General features: G+C 34.9%; 1 pseudogene; it reads left to right on the forward strand.

The window, feature by feature from the left end:
- The first annotated feature begins 11,472 nt into the window (after window positions 1-11,472).
- Window positions 11,473-12,403, forward strand: LOC116592484 (annotated as a pseudogene).
- The last annotated feature ends 5,845 nt before the right edge of the window (window positions 12,404-18,248 follow it).

Consider the following 18,248-nt stretch of genomic DNA (forward strand, 5'->3'; position numbering starts at 1 on the left):
AGGAGAAATGAGTCTATGAATCCAGCTGAAAGGAAGGACAAAGAGGCTTCTAAAACAGTTCGTCTGTATATCATTTATTCTCCAGTCATATGGACACTCTCACTTTCTTTTTAAACAGATTACTCTGAGCACTATTCCACTTTTTTACTCTCTGCTAAAACTAAACTCTGTGCCTATTTGCTCTTAGTGTCTGACAGAAATTGATGTTTGCCAGACATGTTGGATATTATCCCTGGAAACACAGTAGACTACTTTTTTTTTTTTGCCATATTTCTACACTGTCAGGTGTGACTATGTAGCCTCTGTTATAGTTAACAGAATGGCTGTGGAAGTGATGTGCACCATTTGTAAACCTGGCCTATAAAATATCTAATACGTGATTCACCAGTGCTTTTTCCCGCCACCTACCAGCCAGATGCCAGGTTTAATGATTTTGGAAGTTTCACATTGGTGATGAATGAAGCTGATTTTCCATCTCAGCTATATTCTTCATCCAAAGATAGGCAGTCACAGAAAACTTGATAAAGCTTCTTCCTTGCCCCACCTCAACTCAGTTGTCACCAGACTGGACAGGTAAGATATTACAGAACTATCCCTGTCACTAGTTAAGGGAACCACATTCATAGCTACCTCTATTTTAGCTAAATGGATGAAATTATGACCTCTACTAAAGAATCGCGAGAAGTATGTACTGCTGAATTTAATGGTATGAATATTATGTCTTGACTATTGGCATCATCTTCCTCAGACACCTGTAAATTTAAATCTAGCCCAGAACAACCATATGAGGAAAATAGTACTAAAAATAATATATACAAAAAATAATAATAATATATACAAAGTTGTTAAGTTATAATACTACCCACCCCTCTTTCACATCTCCTGGTCCCATATACATTTCCAGTTAAGTCCCCATATTATTTCCTCTCATCTTCACTGTGAGGAGACAAATATTTTTTAAAAAATTTATTTTTATTTAAATTTTGTCAACCACTTTTTTTTTAATTAATTTTTTATTTTTTACAAACATATATTTTTATCCCCAGGGGTACAGGTCTATGAATCACCAGGTTTACACACTTCACAGCACTCACCAAAGCACATACCCTCCCCAATGTAACTAGTGTCTAACTGCCCTTTCCAATTTTCAAGGAGACCATTGCATTGAGAGCATTATGGAGTATAATATGTCTATATAATATTTTGTTTTTCTTGACCCTTTGTGTACATTGGTAAGAGTAAAATATGTAACTGTATCAGAAGGAATATATTCCATATACTCTACAAGAGATTGTGCAAATAGATGTAGTCCCTCAATCTCTTGCAGATTCCCTAAGCTTAAATTTAGTCCCCTGTACAAAGGTTTGCCATTCTAAATCACAATCCTCACTACATTTCAAAATCTTACAAGCTAGGATAAATTGAATAAATCTGAATGAACATTTTAAGATGTGCATGTTGAGCTAAAGTGGCTTTCTCAAACATTACAATTGATATTTCACTAGTAATTCTTTAGTGACATCTTAATAACTGATCTTTACTCATCTATTCTTTGAAAGTATGTTTCTGTGAAGATCTGTCATTAGTTAATCACTTTTAAGGGGACTTCACCAGGTCATGTCTTCCTTTCTGCTACCATATGCCCTGCCCCCGAGTCCTTGGTCACAGCTTTGACCCAACACTACTAAGGCCAGGCTGTCACCATTCTGCACTCCAACCCTGGGGCCTAAAATGCAGTTATGACTAGATTGCACTGTTTTATGCCCAGCCCACTGGGGCACTACTGCTCCCTCCCTAGAAGTAGAAACACTGCTCCCCACCTAGTGGGCACCCTCACACTCATTTGGAGACTCAAGTCTTTTCCCACCAAAGCCAGTCTGAAAAAGCTGCAAGAGGCAAATTCTGCCTCAAATTTGTAGACATCAGTGTAAAACCAATAGGAACATGAGAAGGTAAAGCCATATGACACCATCAGGGAAGCACAGTACTGAGAACAAAGTACTGTTTCCAGTACTGAGAACAAAGAAATGGAAATCTATGAGTTATGTGAAGTAGAATTCAAAATATTCTGAAGGGGATGAATAAGTTGTGAGGCTCATACTACAATGTGAATAATAATTAATAATACTGTATTATATACTTGAAATTGGCTGGGAAATCTTAAGCATTCTCACCACAAAATTAAAAATTATATACATATAAGGTGATGGATGTGTTAATTCACTTGATTGTGGTATTTATCTCACAATGTATATGTGTATTAAATCATTATATTTGAATTTATTTGCCAATTATTCCTAATAAATCAGGAAAAAAAGACACCTATATACAAAAAATAATCAATTAACAATAAAAATAGAAATAGAAAGGCCATGAAATATAAGAGCAGAAGAATCATAAAAATCTGGGAGGTATTTCTGAAAACTATCAAGAGCAATCATTTTGCCTTTTCTTAAGAGATTTTTTTTATTTTTTATTATTTGGATAGTTACATTTACACTAAGCACTAATTATACATTTTACAGGATTAATATATTAGAAAAATTGTCCTTATAATCTTACAAATACTTAAAATGATGTTGAAATAAAAGAAAAGAAAGTTGCATTTGCCTTGTAATCTGCTACTTATTATTGCATACCTGGCCTCTTTCTGATGTTATTGTTATTTATATCTGTGTCTCAGGATGTTTTCCTCAGCTCTGTCTGTTCCACTCTGTATTTCCAAAATCTTACAAAAGAGATACATTAGTAATGTTTAGTAGTAACTACCAAGGACATATATGCTTATTTCACTTAAATGAAAATTGGGTCAATTTTACCAATTCAGAAATATTTTCCTGTGCTAGAAATATCAGAATATAAATTTTTACAGAAACAGAGATCCTTACATACCCATTTAAACTATTATAAGCTCTGTAGTTAACAAGGTAAAGGAAATTTCTCCTGGGCTCACAAGGAGGCAGGCTTCCTGCTGAAAAACTCTTCATCTTACGTAGATGGTAGATCACTTAGAGAAAACTGCAATTGCTAAGCTCTCTGTGTAAGTCTGTATTCACAAAATGAGCAATCAGAGCCCACCCACAAATCTCCTTGTAAGACATTCCTGGATGACTTTTTCACCCTTTGCAACTTTAGGGTTCACTAAACATCTGAGATCATGACTATCAGACAAGTGTTTTTTTGGCCTTTTTTTCTTCCTTGTACTCTAGAATGATGTTTTCTCTGGGGAAAGTGTCTAAAACAAAATAATGGATATGATGTGCTATTTTAATAATTTATGAAAGGTTTTGACAACCATTAATGAAGTGTGACTTTTCAGGATGCGTGACAAATACATGACAGTCACTGACAACCTGTTTTTAATATACCAATACAATGAAGATCATCTAGAATGAAGATCATCATGGAATTTAGGAGGACACTCTTAAGCATCCTCTGCCACAATTTCACCCTCATTTTAAGCAAGAACTATGCAAAAAAATAAAAATTAAAAATTAACAAAAACTATGCATAAAATGTGTAAATTTTATCTCCATTGAGAGATTCATTTGCTGACATTTTACCAGTGGGTGATCTTACTCTCTAATAGTCATTTACATTTTAATGTAAAGTCTATTTTAACCTCTTGTATCTTAATGTCAATGTCAATTTCATGACAGTGTTCTTAATAATGCAAATAATTAACAGCGGGGAGAAAATTGTGTGTTTGTGTGTGGTTTTGTTTTGTTTTGTTTTGTTTTGTTTTAAGAAAAGATACCATCTTCAGTACATGCAGGCTGAATGAGGTGCCTTGGGATGAGTTACTTATCTGGAATTGTGGTGATGGGAATGGAGGAGATGTGTCTGAGCTGTAGATCCAGTTCCTTTCTATACCACCGTTGGAAATGCTGTGTTGTCCCTTAACCTGATATTGACAGTGCCAAGGTTAACTGTGACCTGTTCTTACTCTCATTTTGCTTTTCAATATTCTTTAGGCAAAACTATGGGACTAGGTACAAATTGGAAGATGATATCTGTCCTTTCTAATTATTAAGAAGGAAACTTTTTAAGGCAACCAAGTGAAACTCCATGTAGCCATCTAATTGAGGCCTCTAAAGCAAATGCTTTTAATTCAGCAATGATTGAAGATGGGGAGTACTTGAATTAGTTGCTATGTAAGTAATCAGATCAGAGAATGGGTCAAATATGTAATACTAATTGACCCAAAGAATTTCAAATAATTGTATCAGTTTGGTACATCTGAAACTAATGTGATATTGTGTGTCAACTGTACTCATATAAAAAACTTTAAAATAAATAAGTAAGAGGCTCTTGGATGACTCATCCAGGTAAGTGTCCAGGTCTTGATTTCAACTCAGGTCATGATCTTGGGGTGATATGACCAAGACCTACATTGGGCTCAGCATTCAATGGGGAATCTTCTTGAGATTCTCTCTTTCTCCCTCTGCTTTTCCCCCATCTCCCACTTCCTCTCTCACTTTCTCTTAAAATACATAAATCCTATATACTATGAAGTATTATGCCTCCATCAGAAAGGATGAATATCCAACTTTTATATCAACATGGATGGGACTGGAAGAGATTATACTGAGTGAAATAGGTCAAGCAGAGAGAGTCAAGTATCATATGGTTTCACTTATTTGTGGAGCATAAGGAATAACATGGAAGACATTGGGAAATGGAGAGGAGAAGTGAGTTGGGGTAAATCGGAGGGGGAGACAAATCATGAGAGACTGTGGACTCTGAGGAATTAACTGAAAGTTTTAGAGGGCCGGGGGGGGAGGTTGGGTAAGCCTGGTGGTGGGTATTATGGAGGTCATGTATTGCATAGAGCACTGGGTATGATGCATAAACAATGAATTCTAGAACACTGAAAATAAATTTTTAAAAAATATGGTACTGACATAAAAACAGACACCTAGACCAGTGGAACAGAGTAGAGAGCCCAGATATGAACCCTCAACTCCAGGGTCAAATAATCTTCAACAAAGCAGGAAAAATATACAGTGGAAAAAAGACAGTCTCTTCCATAAATGGTGCTGGGAAAATTGGACAGCTATGTGCAGAAGAATGAAACTCGATCATTCTCTTACACTGTACACAAAGATAAACTCAAAATGGATAAAAGACGTCAATATGAAGCTGGAATCCATCAGAATCCTAGAGGAGAACATAGGCATAACCTCTTCACAACTGGCCACAGCAACTTCTTTCAAGACATGTCTCAAAGGCAAAGGAAACAAAAGTGAAAATAAACTTTTGGGACTTCATCAAGATCAAAAGCTTCTGCACAGCAAAGGAAACAGTCAACAAAACAAAGAGGCAACCCACGGAATGGGAGAAGATATTTGCAAATGACAATACAGACAAAAGGCTGATATCCAGAACCTATAAAGAATTTCTCAAACTCAACACACACAAAACAGATAATCATGTCAAAAAATGGGCAGAAGACATGAACAGACACTTCTCCAAAGAAGACATACAAGTGGCTAACAGACATATGAAAAAATGTTCATCATCACCAGCCATCAGGGAGATTCAAATCAAAACCACATTGGGATACCACCTTACACCAGTTAGAATGACCAAAATTAGCCAGACAGGAAACAACGTGTGTTGGAGAGGATGTGGAGAAAGGGGAACCCTCTTACACTATTGGTGGGAAGGGAAGTTGGTACAGCCACTTTGGAAAACAGTGTGGAGATTCCTTAAGAAATTAAAAATAGAGCTTCCCTATGGCCCTACAATTGCAATACTGGGTATTTACCCCAAAGATACAAACATAGTGAAAAGAAGGGCCATCTGTACCCCAATGTTCATAGCAGCAATGGCCACGGTCGCCAAACTGTGGAAAGAACCAAGATGCCCTTCAACAGATGAATGGATAAGGAAGATGTGGTCCATATACACTATGGAGTATTATGCCTCCATCAGAAAGGTGAATACCCTGGGCGCCTGGGTGGCTCAGTGGGTTAAGCCGCTGCCTTCGGCTCAGGTCATGATCTCAGGGTCCTGGGATCGAGTCCCGCATCGGGCTCCCTGCTCAGCAGAGAGCCTGCTTCCCTCTCTCTCTCTCTGCCTGCCTCTCTGCCTACTTGTGATCTCTCTCTGTCAAATAAATAAATAAAATCTTTAAAAAAAAAAAAAAAAGAAAAGAAAGAAAGGTGAATACCCAACCTTTGTAGCAACTTGGACGGGACTGGAAGAGATGATGCTGAGTGAAATAAGTCAAGCAGAGAGAGTCAGTTATATGGTTTGACTTATTTGTGGAGCATAACAAATAGTATGGAGGACATGGGGAGTTAGAGAGGAGAAGGGAGTTGAGGGAAATTGAAGGGGGAGATGAACCATGAGAGATTGTGGACTCTGAAAAACAATCTGAGGGTTTTAGAGGGGTGGACGGTGGGAGGTTGGGTGAGCCTGGTGGTGGGTATTATGGAGGGCACATATTGCATGGAGCACTGGGTGTGGTGCATAAACAATGAATTCTGGAACTCTGAAAAGAAATTCGAAAAATAAAAAAAAATTTTTAAATTTAAAAAAAATCCTGAAAATTTTAAATAAATAAATAAAACACTTTATTGTTCTAATAAAAAACTAACCATTTAGTTTTCAGTGAGTTATAATATTGTTGCTGGTGGAGTATTTTTCCTCAAAGTTAATAGCTGCTAAGCTGATAGGGTAAGGGTTGCTGATTGTTGGAGTGACTGTCACAATGCCTTAAAAATGTTTTTTCATTCTAGAAATGGTTTTATGTTTGTTTGTTTGTTTGTTTGTTTGTTTTTAGTATTCTGCTGGTACTTTAGATAATTCTTATCCAACCTTCAGAGTTCAGCATAACTGTCACTTCCTTGGGAAATCTTTGTTTGGTCATTTCCCAATCTATGCCTAATCAGATAGCCAACTTTTCTTCCCATCTCCCCATACCTATCACCCCACTTTCCCACATCTTGCTTGTGGGTTTCCTCTGTGTACTAGAAAAGCTTCTTTTCTCTACCTTTGAGACACTTGCAAATCTTATGGTTACAATATTCTTCCTATTGCAATAGTTATCCCTATTGCAGTATGCTTTCATACTTAAAATAATCTTTTTAGAATAAACTCTCTCCTTACTAAGTCCAGATTTGTTTTGTTTTGTTTTTGACAATATACAACAGTATGGATCCTTTCTGATTTTACCATGTGTTTAACCCTATAAGAGAATAAGCACAACTATCCTCCAAACAATACTTGAGTATGTTTTTTAAAGATTTTATTTATTCATCTGATAGAAAGAGCACAAGGGGGCAGAGAGGCAGGCAGAGGGAGAGAAAGAAGCAGGGTCCCCACTGAGCAGGAAGCCCAATGCAAGCTTAATCGCAGGACTCTGGGATCATGACCAGAGGTGAAAGCAGACACAAAAAACTGAGCCACCCAGGCACCCCAAAACAATACTTGAGTCTTACAGCACCAATTAATAACAGCTATACTGTCCTATGAGTTGTGAAGAAAAAGAATAACAAACCTGTTATAGAGAATTTAATATATCAGTATTAATGATTATAAGTGGAATTTTATCAGAAATATTTACTTTACCCCCATAAACTAAACACTTCTGCTTTCAGGGGAGCAAAGGGAGATCAGGGTGTCTCCTTACCACTGGGCCTTGCTTTACTCTGTGTACCTAACATTCAACAGCTTCCATATACAACCATGAAATACAACCATACAGTGATGAAAACTAGAGAACAACCACTAGAGTCAGGAATCTTCATTTCAATCCAAACTTCACCACTTCCCAGAGGCACCACACTACACAAGTTGTAGGGCTCTAATAGTTTGATTTCTTTATCTGCAAACAGTAATAATAATTACAGCTGTGCCACAGAGCTGTAAAAATATGACCTAATGCTTATAAAGAGCTTTCTCCTATCAGCAGAGCATTACTAGGGGCCTAGAGCAACAAAGTGGTAGGAGCTGTACCTCCCCACACCCCTGGCTGTTAGCAGTGAGGCCTGGCAGGGATGTAATCATCAATCCCTACTCAAGCAATGAGGCTGTATGAGTCACTGCCCTTCTTTCACTGGAAAGGTATCAGTGGGGCTGAGATGGGACCTGAAATTCCATTCATCAGCAATAGGGCAATATGACTCAGTGCACCAATTTTACCAGGCTGGTATTGGTATTGGCAGGGCTTAATGCAAAACTGAACATGAACATTCACCCAGCCCCCATGTTATATCTCAACAAGGGAACTGCCTCCTAAAAAAAATTTAAAAATTTAAAAAAGTATTGAGGAGGGTATGTGCTATGGGAGTGCTGTGAATTGTGTAAGACTGATGAATCACAGATCTGTACCCCTGAAACAAATAATACATTATATGTTAATAAAAAAAATAAGAAAACTCACAACCCAATTTAAAAATAGGCAAATGATTTAAACAGATACCTTACCAAAGAAGATATATAGATGGCAACTAAATGCACCAAAAGATAATGAACACATGAGCTATTGGGTGTACAAAGATTAAAATCACAGTGAAATACCACAACACCTACTAGAATGTCTAAAAGTATAAAAATTGATCATACAGAATAAGGGGACCATATGGAGTGCCGGGGTGGTTCAGTCAGTTAAGTTTCGGCCTTCAGCTCAGGTCATGACCCCAGAGTGCTGGAATAACTCCCCACATTGGGCTCTCTCCCTCTCCTCCCTGCTCTGGCTCTCTCTTACTGTCTGTCTCTCTCTCTCTCTCTCCAATAAATAAATAAAGTCAAGAAAGAAAGAAAGAAGAAAGAAAGAAAGAAAGAAAGACAGAGAGAGAGAGAGAGAGAGAGAGAAAGAAAGAAAGAAAGAAAGAGGAAGGAAGGAAGGAAGGAAGGAAGGAAGGAAGGAAGGAAGGAAGGAAGAAGGAAGGAAAAGACTCCTACACCACTGGTGGGACTGTAAAATCATGTGACTGCTTTAGAAAACTGGTTTCTTAAAAAGTTACAAATATACTTTCCGTATGCCCCAGCCAATCCACTCCTAGGCGTTTATCCAACCTACAATGAAATGAAAGGATATGTCATTAGAGAGATTTGTGCATGAAGGTTCATAATAGGTTTATTTGTAAGTGCCTTAAAATTAAAATGACAAAATATCTTATATCAAGTGAATAATAAGCAAATTATGATATATCCACAAATGGAATTTTTCTCAGAAATAAAAGGAGTGACTTATAGATACACATAATAATGTGGATGAATCTCAAAAACTCATGCTGAATAAAATAAGCCAGATGAAAAATGGTTGGCTATAAATAGCAGCAGTAAGAGTAGGGAGGTGGGGACCAAGAAGAAAGGATTTAAAAAGGGGCACAAGAAAACTTTGAGGAATAATTGATATATTTATGATTGTGATTATGTTGTTATTTTCTTGGGAACATACAATATGTCAAAACTTCTAAAATTGTACACTTTAAATGTGTACAGCTTATTGAATGTCAATTATATCTCAATAATGCTGTTTAAAAACTAAAAAAAAAAAAAGATAGATTTGACTCTATAAAACCATGAACTATATGCCAAAAATCAGCAATGACACTTTTAAAGACTTACTAAAATCTTAAAATTCATATTTAACTTATTTAAAAGAGCAAGATACAAATAAGCATAAAAATAAAAACAATGTACACTAAAACCTAATTATGGTGACACATATTTGATCCAAAACAATCTTATGTCTCTGATTATATAAATTTTCTAAAAGCAGAATAATATTTTTATCTAGAAATTTCACTCCACCAATCATTATCACACACGCAAAAATATTTGTATGAAAATGCTTTTGATAGAATAGTTGATAACTATGGAAAATAAAGAACACTGTACATTTAATTCATGCATTGGTTTAAAATTGCCAAGATATTCATACAGCCAACATTATTAATACTGAATAATTGGAAAAAACAAAGGTATATCATGGAATAAATTAATAAATGTTTAAATATATGAAAGCATATGTTTTTATTGTGGTAAAATATACATAACATAAAATTTACCATTTTGACCATTTTGAAGTGTAAAATTAGTGGCATTAAGTATATCTGTGTTACTATGCAACCATGAAGCATATGTTTTGTATCCAATTATAAAATATGACCAAAAATCTTTATGCATTCATAACTAATACTTATAATGCAGTTGATATATTTGGAAAAGAAAATCTGAAAAGGTAAGTTCTATAATGCAAGCAGTAGCCTTATATAATTACATAAACTTTTCCTTGTGCTTATCTGATTAAAATTAACCAATGATAATAAAACATTTATATAATAAAGGACTTCATTCATAACTAAAGGATTATAATTTTCCAAATGCCTTAGTGGGTGAAAGTTTAAAACAAATTAACTATGTAACTTAAATGATACAGTTGCCCTCCTGACCTGTGTCAAATGATGCTCTAAAAATCCTCCTATCTCCAAAGGCACAGTCCCCACTGAAGCCAGTGTTACTTGTGTTTTTGCCAAACTTCATTACTCAGAAAATCAATGACTCTTGACTGTAGGTCCCCAAGGACCATTCTTTTTTTCATTCTTAACATTTTCTGGAAATTAAAAAGATAAGCTACATTTGACATGGTGTAAGCATTTTTCTCTGCCGTTATGATTTAAAATTCATTTCTCCCACCAGTGGAGAGAGTTCCTCAGACCTTAGAGTAATTTTTTTTTTCAATGATGGAGATCGTAAGAAAATATTTAGAAGCTTCTAACAGCATTAAGCCCATTACCAAGTCTGTCGAAGTTGTTGGAGAAAGTAAGCAAAGAGAGTTCTATGCAATCCCAGACATGTCAGTGAATATGAAGACTTAAATACCTTTATAAAAATATGACTTTTTAAACACACCAAGGAACAAAAATCTTCTTTCGGAACAAAGACCTCCAGTTTTGTTTTGTTTTTAAAGATATTATTTATTTATTTGTCGGACAGAGAGAGCAAAAGCAGGGTGAGAGGCAGGAGGAGACTCCCTGCTGAGCAAGAAGCCCAATGCAGGACTTGATCCCAGGATCCTTGGATCATGACCTGAGCTGAAGGCAGATACCCAACCTACTGAGCCACTTGGGTGTCCCTAAAGGCCTCTAGTTTTGCTCTAGTGTCTAAATAGTGAACCCAAGTTATATTAGCACTGTTTTTCTAAAAAGACCCAAAGTGTCAAGAAAAGACATGAAATCGAGCATGAAATTTTGTGACTCAGTTTCTCAATAGGAAAGAACTTTTTTACCCTTAAAATGATACTCCCTCAGTAATCCACTTGGTCACATGGGAAAATCCTAAGTACAGGATAGGCATAAAATGTAAGTATACATATAATATATATTTATGTTAAAAACATAATGAAATATAAAGGCTTGAATATATTATATTTTAGAAAAGTTAAAATAATCTATAATCAATGAGAACATTTATCTGAATATCACATGCAGATTGGAGAGAAGTCAGAACTCAGTGATGAGAAACGGCACAATAACAACATTCATTCTGCTGGGACTTACAGATGACCCTGAGCTACAAGTTCTGATTTTTATCTTTCTCTTTCTGACCTACACACTGAGTGTAACTGGAAACTTGACCATCATTATACTCACTTTTGTGGATTCCCACCTTAAAACACCCATGTACTTTTTCTTAAAAATTTCTCCTTCTTGGATATCTCATTCATATCTGCCATTATTCCCAGATATCTGTATAGCATAACAACAGGTGACAACGTTATTACCTATAATGCTTGTGTCATCCAAGAGCTTTTTACTGACCTCTGTGGGGTATCAAAGTTTTTTATGCTAGCCTCCATGTCCTATGATGACTATGTGGTCATCAGCAAACCCTTGTATTATGTGAACATCATGAGCAACAGGGCCTGCAGGACTCTCGTCATATGTTCTTGGACGGCTGGTTTATGTATAATAATCCCACCACTTAGCCTGGGTTTAAATCTAAAATTTTGTGACTCTAATATAATTGATCATTTTGGCTGTGATGCATTTCCCTTAGTGAAAATCTCATGTTCAGATATATGGTTCACGGAATGGACAGTTACAATCTGTGCTGCACTGACCTTGAATATGACACTTACATGTGTGGTTCTGTCATATACTTATATCATCAAGACAATTTTTAGATTCGTTCTGTTCAACAAAGGAAAAAGACCTTTTCAACCTGTTCTTCCCACATGATTGTGGTCTCCATCACCTATGGCACATGCATTTTCATCTATATGAATCATACAGCAAAGGAAAAAGTGACCATTAATAAAGTGGTTTCACTGCTCATTTTCTCTATTTCACCTACACTGAACCCATTTATTTATACTTTGAGAAACAATCAAGTTAAGAAAGCCTTTGAGGACTCAGTCAAAAGAATTTGCCTTGCTCTCAATTAAATAAAAGAAATATTATTATTAAAATATTTCAAAAACAAGAATAAATGTCCACAGGCATTTTATTTTGAAGTATATAATCTTATTTCTTAATAACATATATTTCCATTACATTAATTTTCTCAACACTTTTTTAACCAACCTTCCATTGAGCCCTGCTCATGCCATTCTTGCGTTTTGAATTTTCAAACCAATATTTGATAGTGTTGCATATCAATTTCTAAAAAGCTATTCTGAAGAGAAATTAAGAGCATGATTTTGTTACAATACATAGTAAGAGTTATTCCTCAGGAAAATATATGGTAAAATTGTTTGTAGCTCTTCAATATACACAATAATATCTAAACACATGTAAAAAGAGTAATTTTAGTTAAAATGTCTAAAATGGATGAATAATCACATAATTTAAAATGCAAGTGAAAAAGAGTAATGGCACTTCCAATATTGAGAAAATAGATGAAAATACACTATAATGAACACACAGAAACACTGGATAAATATTCCCTTAACTCTATAGCTGAAATCATTGCAAAGTGGTCAACAGGAAGTGTCAGAAATAAAGATTCAACTAAAAGTACAGTAATACTCTACAAAATGACTACTGGGTACTGAAATGAGCATAGACTGGAGGGTGGGCACAGGGCATCACATTATGGATCACAAAGGCTTGGGATTAAAGTCTCAGGATTAATGTGGAAAGTACTTGGAACAACACAATAGCTGCACATTCAGTGAAAGTTTGAATTAGAAAACCAAGCTCATTTTCACAGAAAGATTACTTTGTTTCTGAAAACAATATCATCTGCTGCGTATAGAGCTCTGAGTCAAGGGGAAAGCATTCCCCAATGTATTTGATAGCCTGTGCCTACATCTAATACAAATTAAGCTCTTAAAGTCCAAATTCTGCCATAATAACCATAATATACAGAGTTTTATCTACAAAGAATGAAAAATCCACATCAGTATAATTCCTTGGAAATTAAGGAATTTACATCAAATTAACTAACTGTTATCTGGAAAGTAATGAAATGCAGACATGTCATCACAAATTTTTTGGAGCAATGAAAAAGCTGTAGTTAGAAGGAATTCTGTTATCTTAAATAAATTCATTTTTTAAAAATATATAAACTAGACCAAAAGTGAGGAATTTAAACTAATGAATTTGAAAAAAACATTGAAAACAATAGTAAATGAAAAATGTTACTGTGGGTAGAAACTCAAATCAATTAAATCAGTTCAAAAAATTCAAAAGCCAGTTCTTTGTAAACTCTAATAGCACATAAAAACACTGCCCCAATGAATGTGATGAGTAAAAATCAGAAATGCCCCATATTTTATTAGATCTTGGACGATGACATAAGAAAACAAAATAATCATGATAAATATGGGAAAAAATAAATAAAACAATGGCATTTCCTTAAATTTAAAGTATTATTCACATTTTGCTTTTCTGAAATTCAGATATTTCATACAACAGATGGCATCTACCATTGTTCATAGGCTAATTGTCAACATTTTCTTTTCAATTGTGATAAATAGTATAATGGCATGCTTTACAATTGATGTCTTAAAGTTGATGAAATTTGATATATCTTTTTTTATATTGAGGCCATTCTTAAGCACACAGAAAACTCAAGAAACTAATGGGAAACTAATGGAACTAGTAAGGGAATTCGGTATTCTAGCTGAAAAAATGGAAAATGTTTTAAAAAGAAGTAGACTGTAATAGAAAAAAACAACAGGAAATCAATGAGCAAATGTTATTTTGGTCATAAAATGTTATCTTGGTTTAATTACCAAGAGAATAAATTTAACATAGAAGTGCAGTATATATATAAAGAAAGTATAAAATCTCTTAAAAGAATATAAAATTTAATTAGAACAAAAGAAAGACAGCCAATATTCCAGCTTGGAAAATTTTAGTATAAGCATGTGTCTGTGTGAATGCATAGATTATTTGTGGATTACAGAATATTTATTTTCATACAATCACTGAACATAGAAAATATTAAAAGAAAACAAATTTTAATGAAGGTTATCTGAAGCAGAAACTAAACAATGTAATTAGAAAGAAGAATGAGTAGAATGAGACAAAGGAAAAAATTAAAATAAAACTATACTAATCTTCACTAAAATAATTAATCCCACTTATATATGAAGGTTTTGGTATATATATATATATATATATATATATATATATATATATATATATATATTTGGGTGAAAATAAAGAAAATTTCTTTCAAATAGATTTTCATCTACAAAATGGTAGAATATTAAATGTCTATTACCAAGCAAAAATAAATAAATAAATAAGTTGCAGGGTTTTTTGTTAACTGCTGATCAATAAAAAATAAACCAAAAAAATGCAAAAAAGAAAACCTCTTTGAATGTATAAATGTTACATATTATACACATGATTATCTCAAGTGGTGCAGTAAAAACACTGGACAAAATCCAGCACCCTTTTGTGATAAAGACACTTGAAAGACTAGGAATAGAAAGTAACTTCCTCAACTTCATAAAAGCATCTACAGGTAACCCATAGTTAATGGGGAAAGATTGAATGTTTTCTCCCTATGATCAGTAACAAAAGGATATCTGCTTTCACCACTTCTATTCAACACTGTACTAGAGGGGTTTTTCCCAGGGTCATTAGAGGAAGAAAGAAAGAAAAGAAAAAAGACAGAAAATTAGAGGGACATGATTTAGTATATAGAAAATCCACAAACAACTATTAGAACTAATAAGTGCAGCCAGTTTGCAGCATATAAGATCAATAACAAAAATTAGTTGCAATTCTATACACTAGCAAAGATTTTAAAACATCAAATTTTTCAAACTATTGGAAATTCCTTTGTACTAGCCTTTCTTTTTAACGATGGAAAGTAAAAGGAAATATTTCCTGAGCTTATGACAGCACATCTATCTTGAGGAAGTTTATGCAATTGGTTAAGTCACAAAGATTCTGTAACCGTGGTCATGGACTCAATCAGCAGTGAGCAGATGCTGTTGTGCAGATTTTCAACATTACATTTATTTTCAAATTTGTAGCTATAAGAATAATTGTAGATAAACATCGAGAGTTTACAATTAATTGCTAGAAGTATAAATAAATATGATCAATTCTGTCCTTTCAGTTATATTCTCTTTTGGTGATAATTGGGTCATATTGTTTCTGGGAAATGGATTTTCCCTGACTGTATAAAGCTGAGAGATGTGAGTTTTAATATGGATATTTACAAAATGTTATTTTTTAAATGTATTACTTTAGGATAGCATATACTCATTGATCATTTGTATGAACGAATAAATAGGAAGTCATCCAAAAGTAGCATAACTTGAGAGACATGAAGATGCACTGCTTAATGAAAAAAAAAAAACACTTAACAACTTAGCCCATTGCATTATTTTATTAGAAATCAAATTTTAAAACCTTTTATATAACATGCAAACAGCAATCAGTCAATAAAAATTCAGATCAATTATACTCAACACTTACATTGTAATGTCAGATTTCTTACGGAAGTATAGTTTTAATGACTGGAAGAAAAATGATTCTCAGAGTCAGTTGGTTGTATTAGTTTCCAGAGAAGCCCAAGTCTTTCTACATCGAGAAGAATAGATTCAGGGATGGAGGTGGGCTGCAGAAATGGTCCTCACTGTGATGAATTGATCATTACATCATAGAAATGATCAATTGTAAATGTCAGGAGTGGACCTACATTTATGGGAGCATTCTAGCTCTCAAGCAAACCATGAGCAAGTCCATGCCCCTTGTCTTTGATAGTGACTGTCATCCCTGGGATTCAACTCCGGCATTTAAGCACATGATCAGAGCTGGTACTGGCCCCGTCTCAATACAGAGAAAATATTATAAAGCAGTATAGCAAAACATTTCACCTAGTAAATGAACTGGAGCCTACAGTTCAAATTGCAGGAAATCGACTATTTTGGGAAACCCTGATTTCATTTTGAAAATATTTTAAAAGCCAGCATTAATGTGGTATATAAACAATGAATTCTCATTCACTGAAAAGAAATTAAAAAAAAAAAAAAAGCCCTTTTTTTTCACTACATCTGTATATTTGGGATAGATACCCAGTAGTACAACCGCAGGGTCATACGGAAGCTCTATTTTAAAATTCTTGAGGAATCTCCACACTGTTCTCCAAAGTGGCTGCACCAACTTACATTCCCACCAACAGTGTAAGAGGGTTCCCCTTTCTCCACATCCTCTCCAACACACGTTGTTTCCTGTCTTGCTAATTTTGGCCATTCTAACTGGTGTAGGGTATTATCCCAATGTGATTTTCATTTGAATCTCCCTGATGGCTGGTGATGATGAACATTTTTTCATGTGTCTGATAGCCATTTATATGTCTTCATTGGTGAAGTGTCTGTTCATATCTTCTGCCCATTTTTTCATATGATTATCTGTTTTGTGTGTGTTGAGTTTGTTCTTTATAGATCCTGGATATCAACCATTTGTCTATACTGTCATTTGCAAATATCTTCTCCCATTCCATGGGTTGCCTCTCTGTTTTGTTGACTGTTTCCTTTGCTGTGCAGAAGCTTTTGATTTTGATGAAGTCCCAAAAGTTCATTTTAGCTTTTGTTTCCTTTGCCTTTGGAGACATATCTTAAAAGAACTTGCCGTGGCTGATATCAAAGAGGTTACTGCCTATGTTCTCCTCTAGGATTCTGATGATTTCCTGCCTCACATTGAGGTCTTTTATCCATTTCAAATTTGTCTTTGTGTATGGTGTAAGAGAATGGTCAAGTTTCATTCTTCTACATATAGCTGTCCAGTTTTCCCAGCACCATTTATTGAAGAGAATTTTTTCCACTGTATATTGTTTTCCTGCTTTGTCAAATTATTTGACCATAGAGTAAAGGGTCCATATCTGGGCTTTCTACTCTGTTCCACTGGTCTATGTGTTTGCTCTTATGCCAGTACCATTCTGTCTTGGTGATCACAGCTTTGTAGTAAAGCTTGAAATCAGGTAACATGATGCCGCCAGTTTTATTTTTGTGTTTCAACATTTCCTTAGCGATTCGGGGTCTCTTCTGATTCCATACAAATTTTTGGATTATTTGCTCCAGCTCTTTGAAAAATATCGGTGGAATTTTGGTTGTAATGGCATTAAAAGTATAGATCGCTCTAGGCAGCATAGACATTTTAACAATGTTTATTCTTCCAATCCAAGAGCATGGAATGGTCTTCCAACTTTTTGTGTCTTCTTCAATTTCTTTCATGAGTGTTCTGCAGTTCCTTGAGTACAGATATTTTACCTCTTTGGTTAGGTTGATTCCCAGATATCTTATGGTTCTTGGTGCCATAGTAAATGGAATCAATTCTCTAATTTCCCTTTATGTGTTTTCATTGTTAGTGCATAAGAAAGCCACGGATCTCTGCACTTTGACTTTGTATCCTGCCACGTTACTGAATTGCTGTATGAGTTCTAGTAGCTTGGGGGTGGAGTCTTTTGGGTTTTCCATATAAAGAATCATGTCATCTGTGAAGAGAGAGAGTTTGACTTCTTCATTACCAATTTGGATACCTTTTATTGCCCTTTGTTGTCTGATTGCTGTTGCTAGGACTTCTAATACTATGTTGAACAAGAGTGGTGAAAGTGGGCATCCTTGTCTTGTTCCTGATCTCAATGGGAAGGCTGCAAGCTTTTTCCGATTGAGGATGATATTTGCTGTGGGTCTTTCATAGATAGATTTGATGAGGTTCAGGAATGTTCCCTCTATCCCTATACTTTGAAGCGTTTTAATCAGGAAGGGATGCTGGATTTTGTCAAATGCTTTTTCTGCATCAATTGAGAGGACCATGTGGTTC

The sequence above is a fragment of the Mustela erminea genome, chromosome 6 (assembly GCF_009829155.1).
Source record: "Mustela erminea isolate mMusErm1 chromosome 6, mMusErm1.Pri, whole genome shotgun sequence".
Classification (NCBI taxonomy): domain Eukaryota; kingdom Metazoa; phylum Chordata; class Mammalia; order Carnivora; family Mustelidae; genus Mustela; species Mustela erminea.